Source organism: Gossypium arboreum, chromosome 1 (genome assembly GCF_025698485.1).
Source record: "Gossypium arboreum isolate Shixiya-1 chromosome 1, ASM2569848v2, whole genome shotgun sequence".
In the NCBI taxonomy this organism is placed as follows: Eukaryota; Viridiplantae; Streptophyta; class Magnoliopsida; order Malvales; family Malvaceae; genus Gossypium; species Gossypium arboreum.
In genome coordinates, this window is record NC_069070.1 from 49,794,209 (window position 1) to 49,817,311 (window position 23,103).

General features: G+C 34.9%; 1 non-coding gene across 1 annotated transcript; it reads left to right on the plus strand.

Moving 5' to 3' along the window:
- Window positions 1-22,220: 22,220 nt before the first annotated feature.
- On the plus strand, window positions 22,221-22,327 carry LOC128282034 (small nucleolar RNA R71). Its single transcript, XR_008272333.1, has one exon. It is a non-coding gene; the product is annotated as a small nucleolar RNA R71 (small nucleolar RNA).
- The last annotated feature ends 776 nt before the right edge of the window (window positions 22,328-23,103 follow it).

Genomic DNA, 23,103 nt, shown 5'->3' on the forward strand with positions numbered 1-23,103 from the left:
ATTTGATATGATGTTACGAGCATACTTGCTTAATTATACAAATTCACTTTCATACTTAACTACAGTCCGATTTCCTTGTTTTAACTAGAGAAATTCTTTCTTTTTCCTGTCAATAAACAGTCAACTAACATACTTCTTGTTGAATTCATTCCAAAAGAAATCTCAATTAACACGATCATTCGATGTCATTGTGCTTAAAGTATCCTACTATAAATACGCCTAATCTTTCAGTAAGGATACCGCGCACCTTAAACAATCTTCAAAGGTGCATAACAATTCTGCAAAAACTCTCTTTGTATTCATTAGCCAATACTCAACTTTTGAAGGATCATCATCTATTGTACCTCCGAATTCTTCCGCTCCACATTTCTAAATTTTGTCTATTGATACTCAGGTAACTGTCATAGGTATAGGGTTTGGAGTATTCAAGGGTGCTGAAGGAGGCATAACAGGGGGTAAAGATGGTAGAGTTGCAAGATTTGCTAGCTTGAACTCATTGAACCATTGGTTTATCATTCTAAGAAATACATTTTTCATCTCACCACCAACAGATTGTGGATTAGACATACTATCACTTGCTTCAGGATTCGAAGCTCGAACATTACTTTTAGCTCTATAGCCCAGTTCGATTCAAATGACATATTGAATCTATATGGAAATACAATATTAGAACGGATCAAAACCATCACACTATCACAGGGTATATGTGGCATGTATATACTAAATTTACTCCGTTACGTTAGTCTTAAAATTTACTAAACCATAGCTCTGATACCATTAAATGTAACCCCTTAACCCATATCAATCACCAAAATAGGGTTAGAAAGCATTACCGTACAAACAAAACATTAAAACATTCCTTTTACATGACATTTCAAACATAATCTAAATACATTCAATCACATACATAACGTCCCTTGATTGAGCCCTCGAGGCTCTAGAAATACCCTCGAAATAATCTGAGACCAAATTGGAAACAATCGGAAAGTATAAGGAAAAAGATAGAACAATTAGACTGCATGGGTCACAAAGCAATATGGTCAGGCCATGTGACGCACACAGTTGAGACACACGCTTGTGTCTCAGGCCATGTCCTAGCCTGTGTCCTTACTCGTGTAACTCTCTGAGTTGGGCCACACGGCCAAGCCACACACTTGTGTGCCAAACCATGTAACTCTCGAAATAGCCACACACGCCCATGTGCTAGGCCATGTGCTATGACGTGTAATAGCCTGACTTGCATGTATTAAAAACCTACAAGGACATATAGCCATGTCGCCCGGCCATGTGTCACACATGGCTAAGTCACACGCCCGTGTCTCAAGCCGTGTGGGCATGAATTTGCCTAAAACAAACCATTTCTATCACTAAAATCAAGCATGTACCTAAAAGCATTTTGTGCACATCATCAAGACCTCGAGACCAAAACCTATATGAAATGAAAAATTCAATAATCTAAGATCATTCAACCAATATGCCATATAAGGCACCTCAAATGCAAACATTCCAAGTTACCTAAACATACATACTTACTACATCTGAATCATTCACACATAGTTTAATACCATTTCCAAAAAATACCATACCTTGACCATATTGAAATCAACTCATCATATACCATTTTAGCCATTCAAACATGCATCAAACATTGCCACATTAACTCATACTAGTAAGGCATCAAATATAACAACCTATTTTTAAGTGAAATCGAAATAGTGGTTTCGAGACCACAAATTCGATCCAAAAATAAGGTTTATTTTTATTTCATTATATAGTCTGTATTATAATAGGCATGTCATGTGAAAATGTTGATACGAAAATTTTATTGATTAAATGTTTAATTATGAGAAGGACTAAATCGCATAAAATGTGAAAGTTGAATTCTAGTAGCTATAAAAATTAAATAGCTATGGAATTCAAATCTAGAGGTCCTTATATGGTAATTAGACCATTAAAGAAGTATGTTGATTTTCTTTGATGACTCATCCATAGAAATATAGAAAAGGGCAAGGACTAAATTGGAAATTGCTAAATACTTAGTTAATTAAAAGATGAAAAGAAAATATCATATTATTTTTGTCATCTTCAACCTAAAATTCTATGGAAACCCTAGAAGAAAGAGGCGAAACTTTCAAGGCTTAATTGGGTAAGTTTTCTTGTCCCGTTTTTAGTAATTTTGATATTTCTGAAAACGGGATAACTTAATCTCTCTATTTGAGGGATTAATTTGAAGAGTTATCAAAGTTTGGAAACTGGGTCAAGGATGTATATGTTGAAAATTATAAATTTATGGTAGAAAATGAAAGGCTGTTGATAAATAAACAACTTTTACAAAGTGATTTTTGAGGGACTAAAATGTAAACTTGTGAAATTGAAGAAAAATTCTGAAATTTTATGAATACATGTGCTGGAAAATTTGTAATGGGATTTTGGATAAGCTTGTAATAGGGACTAAATTGCACAAGTTTCATTTTTCGAGCCTAGGGACGAAATCAAAATTTATGGAAAAGTTAGGGGAAAAATGGTAATTTTGCCTAAGATTAAGTCCATTTAAATATGAAATGTGTGAAATTGATGGTTAAATTCATTTATATAGATCCGAACAACACTAATTTAAGGTTAGATCGAGGAAAAGAAAAGGTTTTGGATTAGTAGATTTCTAACGCGAACAAGTGTCGAGGTAAGTTCGTGTAACTTAATTGGGCATGTAAATATGTTTAATTGAATGTTGTGTTGTACGGAATGTTACTTATATTGATGTACATTACTTGAATGCTATAATGAGAAATTTAATACATGCTTGATATGCTTGATATGGTTAAATTTAATACATGCTTGATATGCTTGAATTCCGATGAATATATGCGCTTTTCTAAAATTAATAAGGCCCTGCATTTGTTGCGGATGGGATTTAGCTTGGACGAGTAATCCTATTAACCTTGTTATAGAAAGGATTTAGCCGGGACAGGTACTCTGGATATAATACCTCTCGAGTATACGTTATGATTAGGGTCTAGCCTGGACTGGTAATCCTAATTGAACTCTTTTGAGCATACGTTATATAAAGGATTTAGCTTGGAATAGTAATCCTGTTATACGATATGTGGCTCGAGAGTGTGTTCCTTGATTAAATGTAATAGCCCAATTTAAAACCCTAGTCGAAATGGTGGTTTCGAGACAATGAATCTGAGTTAGAAAAATATTTAAATATTATTTTTCGTGTTTATTATATGTGAATTTGCATGTGTGTAAGTTTCGTATGAAAATTTGATTGTTTGTGTACTTAATTTAATAAAAGGACTTAATAGCGTAAATTGAAAACTTGATAGTTTAAAGCATAAGGGCTGAATTGTTAGTGGCTTTTTAATATGGAGTATTTATGTGGCAAATATACCATGGCTATTAATAATGGACGACATAAACCTTGTTTTATAATGAATCCAAATTATTATATAAAGGTTATTTTGATAATTTAATGAAATAATATAAGTTATAATGTAATAAAACATTAAAGAAACCATGCATGTGTTCATCTTTATTTGACTGAAACTAGTAAAGAAAAGAAAAAGAGAAAGCAAATGACATTTGGCCATTGTTGATTCAAATTCAAGATCAAGAACAAAAGAAATCGGACTTGGATCGGGGAAAAGCAAAAATAGTCGAATAGAGGATTTACATTGTTCGTTGATATCCAAAGTAAGTCTATAAGCAATAAACGTTGTTAAATTTGAATGTATATGATCTCTATATGTTGAATTTAATTGTGTGAATTTCTATTAGTTATAGCCGAATGTATAAATGTTTATGAGATTTGGGAACAAGTTCGATTCAATTGAGATATGATGTTTGAAAAGCTTTGTATGAACCTTATGGAATAATTAGGATTTTCGAAATATGAATTATGTGTAAGATCGACTTTGTATCAGAGATATTCAGGCTTTATGCCTAGCAGGCTTTATGCCGGTGAATTATATCAGGCTTATTGCCTAACAGGCTTTATGCCGGTGTATTATTTCAGGCTTATTTCCTTGCAGGCTTTATGCCGGTGTATTATTTCAGGCATATTGCCTAGCAGGCTCTGTGCCGGTGTATTATACTAGGCTTTATGCCTAGCAAATTTTATGTGAGCAACGGCAAAAGTAATCAAATGTGTTAAATGAGCTTAAGTGATCAGGTATGTAAAAGTGATTTACTTATTTGAAATGAAGATAAATTGACTAAAAGATATGTGATAAAAATGTTATTTGATGCTATTGAAAATGTATATAATTATGTGTAGTGTATTCGGTCTTATGATAAGTATAAGTATGTAATTTAAAAGCTCGATTTATGAGTATGTATATATGAATGCATATGTATAATCGATTATATATGAAATTATGACTTTGAAATTGGAGACTATATTGATAATTGATATATGTGAATATTCGACCATGGTATATTTTGAGTATAAATATATGTTTTATATGGTTTATTTATTTTAGATTGGAAATGTCTATATATATATATATATATATATATATATATATATGAAATTGATAGTCGATTCAGTTTTATTTTATTGATCTATCAAGATCATTAATTTGAGCAAATTGTTTATAACTTACTAACCTAAGTTAGCTTACTTTGTGTGTATATATTTGTCTTTGTTTTATAGATTTTGGAGATCGTTATATGCTCGGGGATCGTCAGTAAAGTCGATCGCACTATCATTTATTCTCGGTACTTTTGAAAGTTTTAAATTCAAACTTATGGCACGTATATGCTATATTATCCTTTGGACATATTTGATTTTGATATGTATATATGTTAAAAAGCCTTGTGAAAATGGCTTGTTTATTTTGTCAAGCATGTTTATATTGTTGAGTAATTGATGTGGTTGATATATATATATATATATATATATATATATATATATATGTTGGTCGTGGTTGACATATTCGTCTAGGAAGCATATTTGTAGGTGAATATGGTTTGAAGTGGTTGATTGCAAAGTGAATGATTTATAAATAGCTCATTTAGTAAGCTTTATATATATATTGATTTGTAAGTGTGATGAGTTGTGTTTATTCGGCACATGAATATTTGTTACATTAGCTATTTATTTTTGGTTAATGTATCCATGTAAAAGTTATGTCATAAAATGAAGTTGTATATTTAGTATATGAGGTTTGTGTATTCAGATTGGTAATGAAATATTAAGGACATTCGAATATGACTTTTAAATTATTTTTTTTGTGTTTGTAATTTTGATTTGGCATGTAAGTGAAATTGGGATATATGCTTAAATTTGCACTTAGCCGATTAAATGGTTATTGAATTGGTTTGGTAAATTAAAGTGTTAGTTAAAATGGTTACTTTTTATATAGCAAGCTTATATGTGGATAAATGCTAAAAATTATGGTGTTATATAGTTTAAATTTTTAGTGGCATGCCATATCTTATTTCGATGCTATTATATTTGTAATAGCCCAAAATTGGATCTAGTTGGAACAGAGGTTTCGGGACCATAAAATCTGAGATATAAATAATTATTTTATGATTATTTTGAGGTCTATGATATGATTGCATGATTGTGTGAAAATTTCGTGAAGAAATTCTATGCATAAAGTGCTTAATTCGAAGTTAGGGACTAAATTGAATAAGTTGTAAAACTTGCATTCTAGAAGTTTCTAGTATGAAATTGACTTGAAATATTAATTAGGAGGTATTAAATAGCAATTTTTCCAATTTCTAAGTTATGGACAAAAATTGGACATGGATGGAATTTTTGGAAAGTTTAGTAGTAAGGGTATTTTGGTCATTTAGGGGTAAAATAAATTAAAATACAAAATTAAAAGCCAATTTTGCTCATCTTCTTCACCATGGATGTGTATACCAAGGGAGACTCCATGGCTAGGGTTTTCAAGCTTCCCAAGCTCAATTGTAAGTCCGTTCTAACCCCGTTTTTCAAGTTCTTTACGTTTTTGGAGTCCCGGTAACTTGATTTAGCTTATGCTAGCAATAATTCAACCTAGGGTTCATATTTGGAAAAATATCCATAGGTAAAATTTGTGTATTCTGGTGTTTTATGATACAATATGAGGTTTTAAATTATGTTAGACAACTTGTGCTACTCGGTTTTAAGTGAAAACGAGCAAAAGGGCTTAATTGGTAAAAATACCTAATAGTCATAAGTATATGTTAGAGTGAGAATTTGATGTTGCCATAGAAGGGAAAAGTGATCATCATGTCATAAAACATAAGAATAAAGGATGAAGTTTAATTCTCGAGCCTAGGGGCAAAAGTGTAAATATGTAAAAGTTTAAGGGCAAAATTGTAATTTTCCAGAGTTTGAGTTAAGGACTGTTTTGAATATTACAATAATTAAATAAGTAAAATATGATGTTTTAGATCCCAGAAAATGAGATTTGAACCTAGAATGAGAGAAAAATCGAAAATTGGGAAAGTTGGTAAAATGGCCGTTTTAATATCAAGGTAAGTTCATATGTATAATAAGCATTAATTTATGCATGTTTCAATGTAAAATTGATATATTTACTATGATCTCCGAGGTGTTGAAAGTATGTAAGTTGGTATGATAATAATACAACAATAATCTGTAATTTATATTTGAAAGTTAAATTTAGTGAATTAATTGAATTATGTTAAATTAAATGATTATGGTGCCAAGTTTATGAATTGATTTAAAAATATGTCTATGGTACATGAAGTGCATTGAATTATCATACATAAATATGATTTCTATGATTATGGATATTATGGGAAATTATAAGTTCATATGATTTTAATAAGACAATGTGTAATTTAATGTTATTGCATTGATATTAAATGAGATGTAAGTTTATATGTAAGTAATACATCACTATTACTTGTATTATGATATTTTATAAAATATTGGAAATATGTCTGTGGATAATTACTTGATTGGTGAAATTGTTGAAAAAGAGAGAAATCCGGTTGAACCTTGAAAGATTGGATGATCAGATGGTATGTAGCTAGGTCACATGTATAGTCTGAGTGCACATCATGTGTACAAGAGAGCTACAAGACATTATGATGTAGCTAGGTCGCATGGGTGATACTATGTGTACACCATGTAGACAAGAGAGCTACGGGATATATGTAGCTAGGTCGCATGCGTGGTTCCAAGTGAAGGACACCATGTAGACAAGAGAGCTACGAGATAAACTGGCTAGGTCACATGGGTGGTACTAAGTGTTCACCATGTGTACAAGAGAGCCGAACTATATGATGGGTGGAGCTATGTGCTGAAACCACCAAGTATCGAGGATTGATCCGAAGTGTTCAACAGGAGACTCTCTATGTATTGCTTTGTGAGTTTTGTGATGAATATGTGCAGGAACTTGGTTATGTGAATGATGTGTTCATTAAGTGACCAGGATGTGGTAAGGTTATAAACAAGTAAGTTATACATGAGAATGATTTTATGGTGACCTTGTGATCATGAGCCTATACTTGTGATGTATGAAATGTGGTGAAAATGATTTGTGATATGTATGTTAAAATGAGGTTAATACAAAGAAAGTGTGAAAGAGTGAATTAGCAATAAAATTGTTTTGGACAGTAGCAGTGACGTGATTTTGAAAAATCACCAAAAATAGTATAAATTGAATCATAGACTGAATAAGATATCAAATTAAAGCTTAATGAGTATATTTTCATATAAAAGAAACATAGAAAGCAAAGGAGTTCTATATTTTGAAATATTTATGTTTTCGTGAGACTGATTCAGAATGATTACGTGATCCCCTGTTCTGACTTTGGAAAATCACAAAATTTGGAGAAAAATAATTAGAGGCTAAAATTATATTTTAAAATCCATAATGAGTCTATTTTCAAGATAAATCAACAAGAACATTATCCGAGTTCTGTACTGTGAGATAATTATTTTTTAGTGAAGAGAGGTCAGAACTGTCAGAAAGTGAAACAGGGGAAATTTTAATGAATAAACTGTACTAATTGGCTAAACCAAAAATTATGAAAATTTTATGGTGGAATGATATGTTAGTTTAGTTTCAGGGGAAATTTACGGATCTTAATTTGGAGCTCTGTAGCTTGAATTATAAATAATTAAGTGACTATGACTCGTGTGGACAGTTTGATGTGAACATTTATTAGTAAATTGTGAAATCGTACTTACAAGAATGCTATATACATTAAGGATGTGGAATGGAGAGGAGGAGGAAAATAAATATATGTGGAATACATGGAAACTATGGTATATGAAATATTGACATAATGAAATAAATGATATGTGTTTATAAGAAAACAAAAAGAGAATGTTATGTATCATGACATGTATATATATATATATATATATATGACTAGTCTCAATGTAATGCTTGTTGGGTATGGAATTGAATTGAAATGTTTCAGGTAAACATGTTATTCTGCGCATCTGAATCGTGGTATTTTATAAAGATATGATCTAGCTTTAAATATGAATGCTTGATGATTAAGCTGAAGATATTTGGTAAGATGATAATCTTGGTATAAATGTATAAGTGGTACTATAATAAACAAGGTAAAATGAGTATGAGAGACACATGTATGATGACATACAAATGCTATGTTTGTGGTTTAATTGAGGATGTATAATCATTAAATGAATACCATGTTATATGCTTTTGAATTTGTATAAGTGTGTAAGATATCAAGGTTGACCAAAGCTTGGAAAATAGCCTAGGTATATTCCACATAGGCAGAGACACGACCATGTGTCTCAGCCGTGTATGGAGCACGACTTTGGGACACGGGCATGTGGAGCCTTAAAGCATGAAATTTCCAATATTTTTGTAAGTTCTCATTTAGTCCCAAACCCTTTCTAAAGTATGTTTTGGGCTCCGTAGACTCAAATAAGGGACTATGTGTAAGAGAATGAACGCTTTGAAATATGAATAAAATTTTATGGCTCATATTTTAGTTTAATGTTTGTATGTTTGTCTGGTAACGCCTCGTACCTTAGCCCGGCCTCGGATACGGGTAAGGGGTGTTACAATATTATTTAAGAAAATTTTTGGATAAGTTGAGATTATATATTTATATTTATATGTTTAACATTATTTACTTATAACCTGATATTGGACATATCTTGATTAAATGGTTATGATATAATTTATAAAGATGTTAAATTGATTATTTATGTTACAATTGCTTGGTATTGAGTTGTATGCTTGAGTATGATTGTAATTGCCAGAAAGTTGTCTCGTCTGGTATTCTGGCGACGGATATGGGTTAGGGGTGTTACATTAAGTGCACTGGTGGGTACACTTGTATAAGTATTGACAGATTATTGAATCGTACACCTCAAGTGTACTAATTGAGCATCCATCGAAAATTCAATGATTCAACAGACATAACTCTTGACATGGTATGAGAATTATGAGATGAAATGATATTGACTTGAAAGAATATTGCATGATGAGCTCATCTATGTTTACTTGATTGTTATGAGGATTTTTGGTGACTAACAAGTTTGATTGAATGCATGTGTTTAGGCAATATTGCTAGTGGATGGAAAACATGATTTTGTATGCTTAGATTTAAATAACGGGATTGGTAAGTTTAGTTATCGCTATACAAACTTACTAAGCATGTGATGCTTACTCTATTTTATTTTCCCTATTTTATAGTGCTCGGAAGCTCGTGAAGGTTGGAAGATCATTGGAGCATCGCCACACTATCAACTAGGCATTTTGGGTATACTTAGTGAAATCATTTTGGTATAATGGCATGTACAGGACAACTTGGCCATTTGTAGCTTGATAATGATGTTTTGTAACCTAGCCATTGGAATGGCTAGTAATGACTTATTTTGGTATGATTAAGTAGGTTATTTTGATATATATATATATACACATGTGTTAAGTTGAGTATATGTTATCAAAGGTTGTAATTGCCTAAGTTAATCCAAGGTAACTTTATAACCACCTATACATGCAATGATATGCCTTGTTTAATGAAGAAGTTTATTTAATTTAAATGCTTGGAATGGTTGGTATTGGTTGTGTGTTTCAAGTGCAGGTATTGGGTGAAATTTTGGGTGAGAAATGAAGCTAGGAATGGCTTCATTTTGTCGACATGGGCAAACAGACAGGCGTGTGTCTAGACCGCGTATGACACACGGCCTAGTAACACGGGCATGTGGTTAGGCCGTGTGTCCACTGCACCTTAATTTTGAGTAATAGAATGCTCAGAATTGGGCATACAGGCAAAGATGGGCATACAGGCAAAGACACGGGCGTGTGTCCCGGCCGTGTGGTTGACACGGCCTTGGAGACGGGGGTGTTCCACAGCCGTGTGAAAACTGCACCTAAATTTTGAAAATTAAATTCGCCACACGGCCTAGCACACGGGTGTGTGACTTGGCCATGTTACTTCAATTTCTTCATGCCTTAAAAGTCAGAGAGTTACATGGGTTGGGGACACGGGTGTGTGTAGTACACGACCTGACCACATGGGTGTGTCCCTAGCCCACACGGATGTGTGAGCCCTGCAGCTTGGAAAATTTTTGAAATGTCGCGTAAAATTCTTAGAGGTTTCAATTAAGTCCTAACTCGACTCTAATGCTTGTGATGGGTCTCAAGGGTCCAATTAAGGGACGTTTTGAATGATCTCGGTAAATGAATAGTAACTTATACGTATTGTTTGTAAAATGTTTTTGAAAGTTCCGGTAATGCTCTGAAACCCTGTTCCGTTGAAAGATACAGGTTAGGGCTGTTACATGTAGTGGTATCAGAGTTGCGGTTTAGCCGATTCTTGAATTTGATGTGGCAAACACGAGTTTAGCTATACATGCCATTATATAAATTGTGATAGTGTGATAACTTCTGATCATTTTAAATGTGTTTTTCATATTATAATGTCATCCAACCGAGCTAGAGCTGAATCCTAGGAAGCTGAGAGCAATGCTTCAGCTTCAGTTCAAAGAGTTGCGTCTGTGTCTGCTAGTGAAAGGCCCGTGTCTGAGGGCCGAAGGGAGGAGGCAAAACAAGCCTTCTTTCCAATGATGAATGAATGGTTTACACAGTACTTGAGAACAAACCCTGTTGTACAAAGGCCTCTCCCACCTTCTCCCCAACCAATTCCTGAGGTACCACAGGGTGATAAACCTGTTAGAATTGGTAAGCCTCCGATAGATAAAATCCGCAAACATGGGGCGGAAGAATTTAGAGCTACCGTATATGATGATCTAGAAAGGGATGAGTTTTGGCTAGAGAATACTATTCGAGTTTTTGATGAATTGTCTTGTACACCTACTGAATGTTTAAAATATGTAGTATCTCTACTGAAAGATATAACTTATCAGTGGTGGAATACCATAACTTCAGTGGTACCGAGAGAGAATGTTACATGGGAATTCTTCCAAGCTGAATTTAGGAAGAAGTATGTGAGTCAGAGATATATGGATCAAAAAAAGAAAGAATTTCTAGAGAACTTGCCCTTCCGGCCAAACCTGAGAACTTTCTTCCATGGTGTCACTTTTAAGAATACCTTATCACCGACCTGAAACTTAATCTCTTTCCATTTCAAATCCATGTAGGATTTTTATCTATTCGAAGCAGTTTTCAAGCAATCACGAATTACCTTTACTTTTTTTTCGATTTCTCTGACTAAATCAACCCAGTGAATCTAATTCTCTCTGAGTTCAGTCCAATACAATGGTGTTTGGCACTTGTGGCCATATAATGCCTCATAAGGTGCCATCTTAATACTTGACTGAAAACTGTTGTTATAAGAAAATTCTACCAAAGGTAGATATTTTTCCCAACTACCCTCGAATTCAAGAATACAACACCGGAGCATATCATCAAGAATCTAAATTACTCGTTCAAACTGACCGTCAGTTTGCGGGTGAAAGCGGTACTAAAGTTCAACTTTGTACCAAAAGCTTCTTACAACTTTTTCCAAAATCGTGAAGTGAACCTCAGATCTTTATCTGATGTAATCGATATAGGCACTCCATGCAATCTAACAATTTCACCAATGTACAATTCAGTTAACTTATCAAGTGAGTAATCGGTACATACCAGAATAAAATGAGCTTACTTCATTAGCCTATCAATCACAACCCAAATGGCATCTTTCTTTTTCGATGTCAAGGGCAAACCCTTCACAAAATCCATAGTAATTCTATCCAATTTCCACTTGAGAACCAACACAAGTTGAAGTAAACCTGAAGGTACTTGGTGTTTAGCTTTTACTTGCTGACAAATCAAACATCTTCTGAATCAACGTGAATTGACAAACAACGTACCTCATGCAAAATCTTCTGAATCAACTCGGTATGTTTAGAAACACAAATCCTATTTTGGAACATCAAAGACTCATCAGAACCAATTCGAAAATCTAATTCAATACCCGATTCACACTCGACTCTTTTAGCTTGTAAATCACTGTCACATTTTTGAGCTTCATAAATCTGCTGAAGAAATGTCAGTCTAGCTCTCAGCTCAGCTAGAATTGAACTATCATCGGTTAGAGTCAACTGGGTGTTCATAGCCCTCAAAGCAAATAGCGACTTCCTGCTCAAAGCATCGGCAACCACATTCGCCTTTCCCGGATGGTAGTCAATCATTAACTTGTAATCTTTTAACAATTCCAACCATCTCCTCTGCTGTAAATTCAAATCCCTTTGAGTCATTAAGTACTTTAAACTTTTATTATCAGTATAAATATGACATTTCTCACCATACAAATGATGTCTCCAATTCTTCAACGCAAACACAATGGCAGCTAGCTCCAAATCATGTGTCGGATAATTTTTCTCATACGGTTTCAATTGCCTCGAGGCATAAGCTATCACTTTGCCTTCTTACATAAGCACACAGCCTAATCTATTTAAGGATGCATCACTATAGACTACAAATTCTTGTCCCGGCTCAAGTTGTACTAAAACCTGTGCCTCAATCAATAATGCCTTCAACTTCTCAAAACTCTGTTGACACCTTTTTGACCATTCGAACATAACATCCTTCTATAGCAACTTTTTCATCGGAGTAGCAATCATGGAAAATCCTTTAACAAACCGTCGGTAGTATAGCTAAGCCAAAAAGCTTCTAACCTCAGATACATTCCTCAGCGGTTTCCAATCAACAATTGTTTAAATCTTACTCGGGTCAACTCGAATACATTCACCTGAAACAATGTGCCCAAAAAATCCAACTTCTTGAAGCCAAAACTCACTTTTACTAAACTCACTTTTACTAAACTTAGCATACATTTGTTCATCTCTCAAAGTTTGTAAAACTATTTTCAAATGCTCAGCATGCTTGGACTCATTTCGAGAATAAATCAGTATATCATCAATAAAAACAACTACAAACTTATCCAAATATGGTCAGAAAATCTGGTTCATCAAGTCCATAAAAACAACAGGAGCATTCGTTAACCCAAATGGCATAACAAAGAATTCATAGTGCCCATACCTCGTCCGAAATGCATTTTTTTTTTCACATCTGACTCCTTAACCCTCAACTGGCAATAACCAGACCACAAGTCTATTTTTAAAAACCATGTGGCCCCTTTCAATTGGTCAAACAAACCATCTATTCTCTGTAAAGGATACTTATTCTTTATGGTCACCTTATTGAGTTGTCAGTAGTCAATGCATAGTCTCATAGAGCTGTCTTTCTTTTTCACAAATAATACTAGTGCACCCCACGGAGAAAAACTAGGTCTCACAAAACCTTTATCCATCAACTCTTGCAACTAAGCTTTCAACTCTTTTAATTCTGTTAAATCCATTCTATACGGAGCAATCAAAATAGGTGCAGTGCTAGGGACTAACTCAATACCAAATTCAACTTCTCTAACTGTAGGCAATCTGGGAAACTCTTTCATAAACACATCCAAATACTCACATACTACCGGAACTGACTCAATCTTTAACTCAGACATTTTGGTATTCAACACAAAGGCAAGATAATAATTCTACCCCTTTCTCATATACCTCTGAGCTGTAATAAAAGAGATCGCAACTGGAAATTCATTCGATTCATCTAATTTAACCCAAAGAATATCACCACTTTCACATTTCAATTCAATAATTTTTCTTCCACAATTTACAACCACATCATGAATGGTCAACCAATCTATACTAAGAATTACATCAAATTCATCAAATGACAAAAACATAAGATTAGCCGAAAAACAATGACCTCTAATCATCAAAGGACAATTCTTACATACTTTGTCAACTAACACATGCTTGCCTAGAGGGTTCGACACTTTTATCAAAAATTCTGTAAACTCAATAGGCATATTCATACTAGATACCAATTTCATACAAACATACCAATGGGTTGATCCCAGATCAATCAAAGCAACAACATGAGTATCATAAAGAGAAAAAGTACCCATAATTACATCAGGAGGTGAAGCCTCTTCGTGAGCACGAATGGAATAAGTCCTCGCAAGTGTTCTACCCTCAGTTCTCACAGTCAAATCTCTAGATGCACTCTTACCACTTGATCTATTTCTCAGATTTCTTTGTGGCCTCCCTCTATAAGTAGTATTACCAGATTTCGTATTATGAAGTTTTTCTTTCTCAACCATATCAAGGCAATATTTGATAAAGTGATAGTTTGAATCGCACTTGAAACGTGCCCGATTATTTATCCAACACTCATCGGGGTGACATCTAACACAATACAGACATTTCGCTCTACTTTGTTAAGCATTGCCAACACTAGCAATCAAAGTGGTTTAAGCTTTCGAACCTGAATACTGTTTATTCCGATTTCTATTTGAGAGCCCAATAGAAGCATTGGAACGAGAATAGAAATCCCTCAACTTCTTTTATCAAGACTGAAATGACTTACTCATAGGTCTCTTCTTTGAGTCCCTAGCTTTATCTCGACCTTTCTTTTCTCTTTAGCCAATTCCTCAACCTTGCAAGCTCTCTCTACAAGTATCACAAATTCTTTCAGTTCAAGAATACCAACCAACAATCGGATATCTTCATTCAATCCATCTTCAAACCTCTTACACATGATGGCCTCAGTCGATACACATTCCCGAGTGTAGTTACTAAGTCTTACAAACTCATGCTCGTACTCTGTTATTATCATTCGGCCCTGTTTTAACTCAAGAAATTCTTTTCTTTTTTGATTGATAAACCTCTGGCTAATGCTCTTCTTACGAAACTCTTCTTGGAAGAATTTCCAATTAACTTTCTCCATAGGTACAACTGACACAAGTGTGTTCCACCACTGATAAGCCGAGTTTATCAAGAATAACACAACACATTTCATGCATTCCTCAGGTGTGCAAGACAACTCGTCAAATACTCTGATGGTGTTCTCGAGCAAAAACTCTACCCTTGCGGGATCATCATCTATATTAGCTCAGAGTTCTTTGGCTCCTTGTTTACGAATTCTGTCAATCGGAGGCTTGTTCATTCTTACCATTTCCACAACTTGGGGGGCTATAGGGATAGGTTGAGGTTTTGATGGGGGTGGAGGGGGTCTAGCGTTCGGGTTCGTTCGAACAAACTCCGTATACCATGTATTCATCATGTGGAAAAAGGCTTCCCTATCCCCTTCTCCTTCTCCCTAACTCACAGTTACAGGTCTACTTTCAAATGGCGCTGCCCCTTGAGCAAGAGATGGTGTATTACTTTCTACATCATCTTCCATGTTTCGGTTGAGATTCATTTACTATATGAAAACACAATTTTATAATTGTCAGGGGTCGTCACACTATCACAATGTATATATGGCATGTATAGCTAGACTCGTACACAGGCTACGTTAGTCTAAGAATTGATTAAATCATAGTTCTGATACCACTAAATATAACATCCCTTACCCGTATTCGATGCCAAAATAGGGTACGAGGCATTACTGGATTTATACACAAGTAATCATGCAGAACAGAGACATAAATTTCCATCCAAATTAAAACTTTTCATATACATTCACATTGTCCCTAATACGAGCCTACGAGGTCCAAAACAAACATTGGGAGTGGTTCAGGACTAAACCGAGACCTTTCAAAATTGTTACAACAGTTAGAAAATTTTCATGCTTTGGAGGGTCACATGCCCGTGTGGGTAGGCCATGTGGTCTCACACGCTCGTGTGGCTTAGGACACGCCCGTGTAACTCTTTGTGTATGACGTCATCAACAAATTAGGGTCACACGGCCAAGGCACACGCCCATGTGCTAGGCTGTCTGGGCGATTTTATTTTCATAATTTTTCATAAATTAAGTGCAGGCTTCACATGCCCTAGGCACACACCCGTGTCCCTAGGCTATGCCCTTCGCACGGCTGAGAAACACGGCCGTGTCTTTGACTATGTGGCCAATTCGAAGCTAAAATTCAAAAATGAAGGGGACACATGGTCAGATCACACACCAAATGGACAAGCCGTGTCACACATGGCCTAGAGACACGCCCATATGTCTACCCGTGTGGACAAAAATGATGCTATTTACGAAGCCTTTTTGCCACCCTTACTCGCACCAACCTACACAACATCAAACAACCCCAATCTAAGCATATACACACAACCAAGACATTCACACATCAATTACATGCTATTTTCTATCACATATAATAATTATCATCACAAACCATGCAACAACTCCATTCATGAAAGGCATCTCTATATGCATAAATACTTAACAAATATTAGCCAATACCGAATTGCCATTTACAAAATGAATCAAATACCATAACAAGCCAAAAAATTTGGAAAAATAGATAATGACACATATCACAAAAAGACCAAGTCCCTATACATGCCATATTCAAAATATATAAACCAATTATACCCAAATGATCAAATTGATAGTGTGATCGATGCTCTGACTACTTTCAAACCCCGAGCTAGCTTGACGACATGATAGCGTGATTTCGTGATAGGTTTTAAATATTTATAATTAATCGTTCTTGAAACTAACTATTATCGCAATGTAGGCAAGTGTACCTATCGAACAGTAGTATAGTTTTAGCAAGACCAGATTGTAGAACCCAAAGGAACTAAAAGTACTAGTAATGACTGCCTTTTTATTATCTAGCCTAAGAATAAAGAGGTTTTTGTTTTAACTAACTAATTATCTAAACTAAGAATTCACAGAGAATAAAATTGGAGAATTTCTTTTGGGAAAATCGATTGAATTAAGACAATACCTAAGGAAAAATCCACCTAGACTATACTTGTTATTCTGGCTCTGAACCGGATGATTTATTCATTTAACTTATTCCGTAAAGATCCCTAAGTTATGTTATTATCCCTATTCAAGACTAATAATGTCTAATCCCTAGATTGAATAATTGGGACCTTTCTCTAATTAACACACTAAGGTTGCATTAACTCGATCTATGGATCCCCTTATTAGGTTTCACCCTAATCCAGCAAAATCTTGTCACCCTATGTCTAGGCGCGCAAACAACTCCGCTTAATTATGACAACTGTACCCTTAGATAGGGTCTATTCCTCCTCTAAATAAGAGCTTATCTTGAATCAGTATCCTGGGATATCAAAACAAGAATTAAGAACACATAATTAAGAACAAGTTAAATATTTATCATACAATTCAGAAAAATAATAACAAGACTCGTCTTAGGTTTCATTCCCCTTAGGTATTTAGGGGTTTTAGTTCATAACTAAATAAGAAAACATCTTAGAATAATAAAGAATACAAAACATAAAGAAAACCCAAAAATCCTGAAGGGAAAATTGAAGAGAGATCTTCAGTCTTGATGGTGAATCTGGCTTTTGAGATGGATCAATCTGCTTCCTTAGAGTAATTCCTTACTCCCACTTCTGTGTGTCTCTTTTCTTCCTCCTCTAGGTGTATTTATAGGCTTTGGAATGCCTAAAAACCCTCAAAATTGGCCTTTTCCAAATTGGACTAAACTTGGGCTCAACAAGGACACGCCCGTGTGACACGCCCATGTGAGTCATACTTCAATTCTTCCAAATTGACATGACCGTATGGTATGCCCGTGTGAGGAAGTTCAGGCCGTGTTGATTTCGTACTTCGGCCCATTTTCTCAGTTTTTGGCTCGTTTCTCGTTCCTTTTGCTCTCCTATGCTCACCTAAGTATAAAACATGAAATTAAGGCATTAGGAGCATCGAATTCACCAATTCTAAGGAAAAATCATCCATAAAATGCGTTAAGCATGGGGTAAAAATATGTATAATTTACGGTTTATCAAATACCCCCACACTTAAGCATTTGCTTATTCTCAAGCAAATCCTCAACTCATAATCAAAATAAATCCTTCTCAACTTATAATTTCTATCGATAATATCTCAAAATAATCCACAAGTAATCATACATTGAGAATTCAACTAAAAGAACATCAAAGTTTCAAACATTCCAAGTTGAGCATTTTATCCTAAAAACATAGGTGTCTCTCCTCATCTAAGTAATTACCTTTGATTCAGAATATCACAGAGTTTCACATCCTCACTAAAGATTCACTCAAATCACTCGAGCTATTTAAGGACAATAAATGAAGCACTCAATAGTCAATAATGAAAAGTTATTACCATAGGCTTGCATGAAAATCAAATCTCCACCACTTATAAATTGAGATGAAACATCAATCAAAAGGTCTTTAGATGGTTATAACGCGGCTTGGTTAGGGGGTGCGGTCACATGCTAAAAGAAAAGGTTAGAATCGAGATTGAATTAAAAACTTGCCTAACTAGAAAAATAGCTAGTCATCAATTGCATACAACAGAGCTTTTCTCAGAATATGGAATTTAACTTCTTTGGCTCAGAAGATTACTACTACTAAGATGTATACATTTTTTTTTAAGAACAAGTTAAACTACAAAGTAGAATAAAACATACCGAAGCAACTATTTCAATTTCAATCTCGACAAAAATGGGGATCAAATTAATTTAGGGGATTTCAACAATAATGGTTAAGGGTTAATATTAAGGGTAATACAAGAAATGGCTTGTTATCTCAATGGGGTTTACTAAGGGTTAATCATAGAGGTAGGCTTTTTATGGCATGAGTGGGTTAATCCTAAGTGCCTTTCTCATTTTGACATATCAAATCAAAAAGTGTGGTCTTGACATGCATAATCAAGAAAGTTCTAGAATAACAGTTTCAATTACTGATGCACTCAAAGAAATAATAAAAGTGAGCATGAAAGAATTAATAGATGCTCAAAAGGCTCAAAAATCTCACAAAAATTATGGCTTTTTGATGTTTAAAACTTGTGAATTCCAACTCAAAGTAATACCTAAACTTTGGGGAAACAACCTAAATTTTTAAATTCTTAAAAATCAACTTATCATGCTTGATTCTCTAATGTCTTAAAGTTTAAACAATCAATGCATAAATGCCTATGTTTTAATTAAAGATATATCAATCAAAATCATAGATCAATCAAAATTTATCCTAAATATGATATAAGAGCTATTCAAGAGAATAAGGCAGTCATTCAGAGATTTTTCTGATAGTAAAAAGAATATCCCCCTGCACTTAAGACGTACATTGCCCTCAATGTACAAAGATAGATATAAAAATATAAAAATAAGATAGGGAGAGAAGTGAAACTTTCTGAGTTGAAAATGGATGAAATTCCTGGATTAGCAAGAGCGAGTTGCTAGAAATACAACTGGAGGACAAACATGACTCTGAAGGACAAAAGGAGAATTAGGGGAATAATTTGATAGTAATCATAAAGATAAGCCATTTTAAAAACAAAAGAATCTTCAAAAATTAATAAAAGAAAAATACGATAAAATCGATAATCTAATTTTTTTTTTCAAGTGGCACGGCTGATTCACACGCCTGTGTTCCCCAATTTTTGCCCGCATGATTCGTAAATTTTGAATTTGGGTGCGTCTGATAATTTCCCCATGCCCGTGTTCCTTGGGTGTGTGGGTGCACATTGTAGTGTCGCACGACCGTGCCTGGCTTCGTTCGCTTCTCCCACGCCCGTGTATGTAGGCCCACACCCGTGTTAATTTAACAGGTTCGCCCAGGGTTGCTTAGCAAGGGCGTGTCGCACGGCCGTGGCACTTTATCGTAGCCCGTGTTGGGGAAATCTTTGCCCTGTTTTCACACTGCCCTCAATACGCTCGTGTGATTGGTCGTGTCTAGGTGGTAAACCTGTATTCAAGAGCTCTGTTAGTAAGTTAGGTGTTAAACACTAAAATTTAAAGAAGTTAATACAGTTAGTGCTTGGGTTGCCTCCCGAGAAGCGCTTATTTATAGTCTAAGCTGGACTTACCTCTCCATTGAATGGTTATGGGGGTTCAAGGAGTTTATACTCCTCATTCCTGCGATCCATCTTATCAAAATAAGGTTTTAGATGGGTATTATTTACCTTAAAAGTGTCAAACTTGGGATGACTTACCTCAACTATACCGAATAGGAAAATACTAAGTACTGTAAGAGGGAGGTTTTCATTTGGTTTGGTAGTGACAATGTGAGGATCCACGGCATCTAATAAAACTGTATCTCCAACCTTAAGTTGATTTGGAAAGGTATTGAGCTCATTTTGGTGCAGTTTTGGTTTATCATGTGTTTTCGGATTATGCGTCCGCCATTCATCTATCTCCTCGACTTGTAGCCTTCGATCTTCATGAATTGGTCCTCTACTATTTCTTGAGAATGGCTCATGTGCTTTCTTCAGACTCATTTCCTGCAAACTAGGTTGTACCATATTGTCAGTTTTAGTAGAATGGTCTAAACAATCACCTTCAATTTTTGATGTGTTGCCAGTATTGCAAGCTTGAAAGGTGATTGTTTCGTCTCTCACACGAAGTGAGAGCTCACCTGTGCCAACATCAATAATCGTTTTAGCAGTTTTCAAAAAGGGCCTTCCTAAAATCAAAGGAGTGTTTCTATCCTCCTCTATGTCTAAATCAATGAAGTCAATGAGAAATATAAATTTATCGATTTTAACTAGCACATTTTCAATAATACCCCTAGGAAATCTTATAGTTTTATCTGCTAATTGAATGCTCATCCTAGTCTGTTTGGATTTCCCAAGACCTAATTGTTTGAACATTTTGTAAGGCATAACGTTAATACTAGCCCCTAAATCAGCTAATGCATTATTAACATCTAAACTACCAATTAAGCAAGGAATCGTAAAACTCCGTGGATCTTTTAGTTTGTTGGGTAGTTTATTCTGTAGAATAGCTGAGCAAACTTCGTTTAGCTCCACATACGACGCCTCGTCCAACTTTCGCTTATTTCCTAAAAGCTCTTTTAAAAATTTCATTACGTTTGGCATCTGCAATAGAGCTTCAATAAATGGTAAGTTAATGTGTAATTTTTTTAAGAGTTTAATGATTTTACAAAATTTTTCATCTAAGTGGTCTTTCCTTGTCGCATTGGGGTATGGCACACGAGGTTTATATTTGACATTCACTGATTTGTTTTTATTATGACCTATCTCATCTTGATCTCTACTCACCACAGTTTCTTGCTTCGGTTCTGGCTCAAGCTCAACAAATCCTTCTACATCTTGAACATTAATCACGTTGAGCTATTCCTTTGGTTGGGTTCAGTATTACTTGGCAAGCTACCCTGTGGTCATTCGAAGATTAGTTTGGACAGCTGGCCTATTTGCGTTTCGAGCCCTTGGATCGACGCTTGTTGATTTTTAAGTGCTGTCTCGGTGTTCTAGAAATGGGTTTCTGACACCAAGATAAATTTAGACAGCATCTCTTCAAGGTTCGGTTTCTTTTCCTGTTGATAGGGTGGTTATTGAAAACCCGGAGGATGTTGTGGTCTTTGATTTCCTTGACCGCCCCATGAGAAATTGGGATGGTTCCTCCAATTTGCATTATAAGTGTTACTATATGGGTTATTTTGGGATCTAGAGTTATTGTTACCCATATATTGAACTTGTTTCTCCTCGATGCTAGGGTTGAAGGGTTGATACTCTGTGCATGCTCCTCCTCCATTCGTCTCACGCCTCATTACTGGATGTACCTAAGTAGAACTAAGTAAACCATCAACATTTTTATTTAGAAGTTCTACCTGGTTTGACAACATAGTAACTGAATCGACGTTATAAACGCCTGTTGTTTTTGTTGGCTTTGTCCTCATGACTTGCCACTGATAGTTATTCAGTGGCATCTCCTCTATAAACTCATAGGCATCTTCAGGTGTTTTATGATTGATGGTTGCACCAACAGCAACCATTTGTCGAGTCGAAGGATTCAGGCCATTATGGAACGTTTGAACCTGTACCCAAAATGGTAATTCATGGTGAGGGCACCTTCTCAGTGAGTCTTTGTATCTCTCCCATGCATCATAAAGAGTTTCAAAGTCCATCTGAACAAACGAAGAGATATCATTACATCATTTGAATTGTGTTAGGTTTCAGTTCAAAAGTATTTGCAGCTATAGCAGGTCTAACTATGCTTGATTCAATTCTTGATTAATCGCAATTACAGGAGGTAGCTGATTGTCTTGGTTTTTAGCCATCTCTTCGGTTGGGGGTTGAGTATCGTCCTCTTGCTCGTTCTCTGTGTATCTTAAGCTTCACTTTATTTCTCTTTGGTTTCTGCGAACTGTGTGATCAATTTCTTCATCAAAAAGTAATGGTCCTGACGGGTTTCTTCTAGTCATAAACTATAAAAACCTACCAAGAGAAAGAAAAAAAAATTAATAAATAATAATAAATTAAATTAAATTAAATTGCAAGAAAAATAAATGGCTAAAATAATAAAAATTGAGCGTTCCTAATATCTTAGTTCCCCGGAAATGGCGCCAAAAACTTGATCGCGAGATTTCTTAATAGGTTTTAAATATTTATAATTAATCGTTCTTGAAACTAACTATTATCGCGATGAAGGCAAGTGTACCTATCGAACAGTAGTATAGTTTTAGCAAGACCAGATTCTCAAACCCAAAGGAACTAAAAGTACTAGTAATGACTGCTTTTTTATTATCTAGCCTAAGAATAAAGAGGTTTTTGTTTTAACTAACTAATTATCTAAACTAAGAATTCACAGAAAATAGAATTGGGGAATTTCTTTTGGGAAAATCAATTGAATTAAGACAATACCTAAGGAAAAATCCACCTAGACTGTACTTGTTATTCTGGCTCTGAATCTGACGACTTATTCATTTAACTTGTT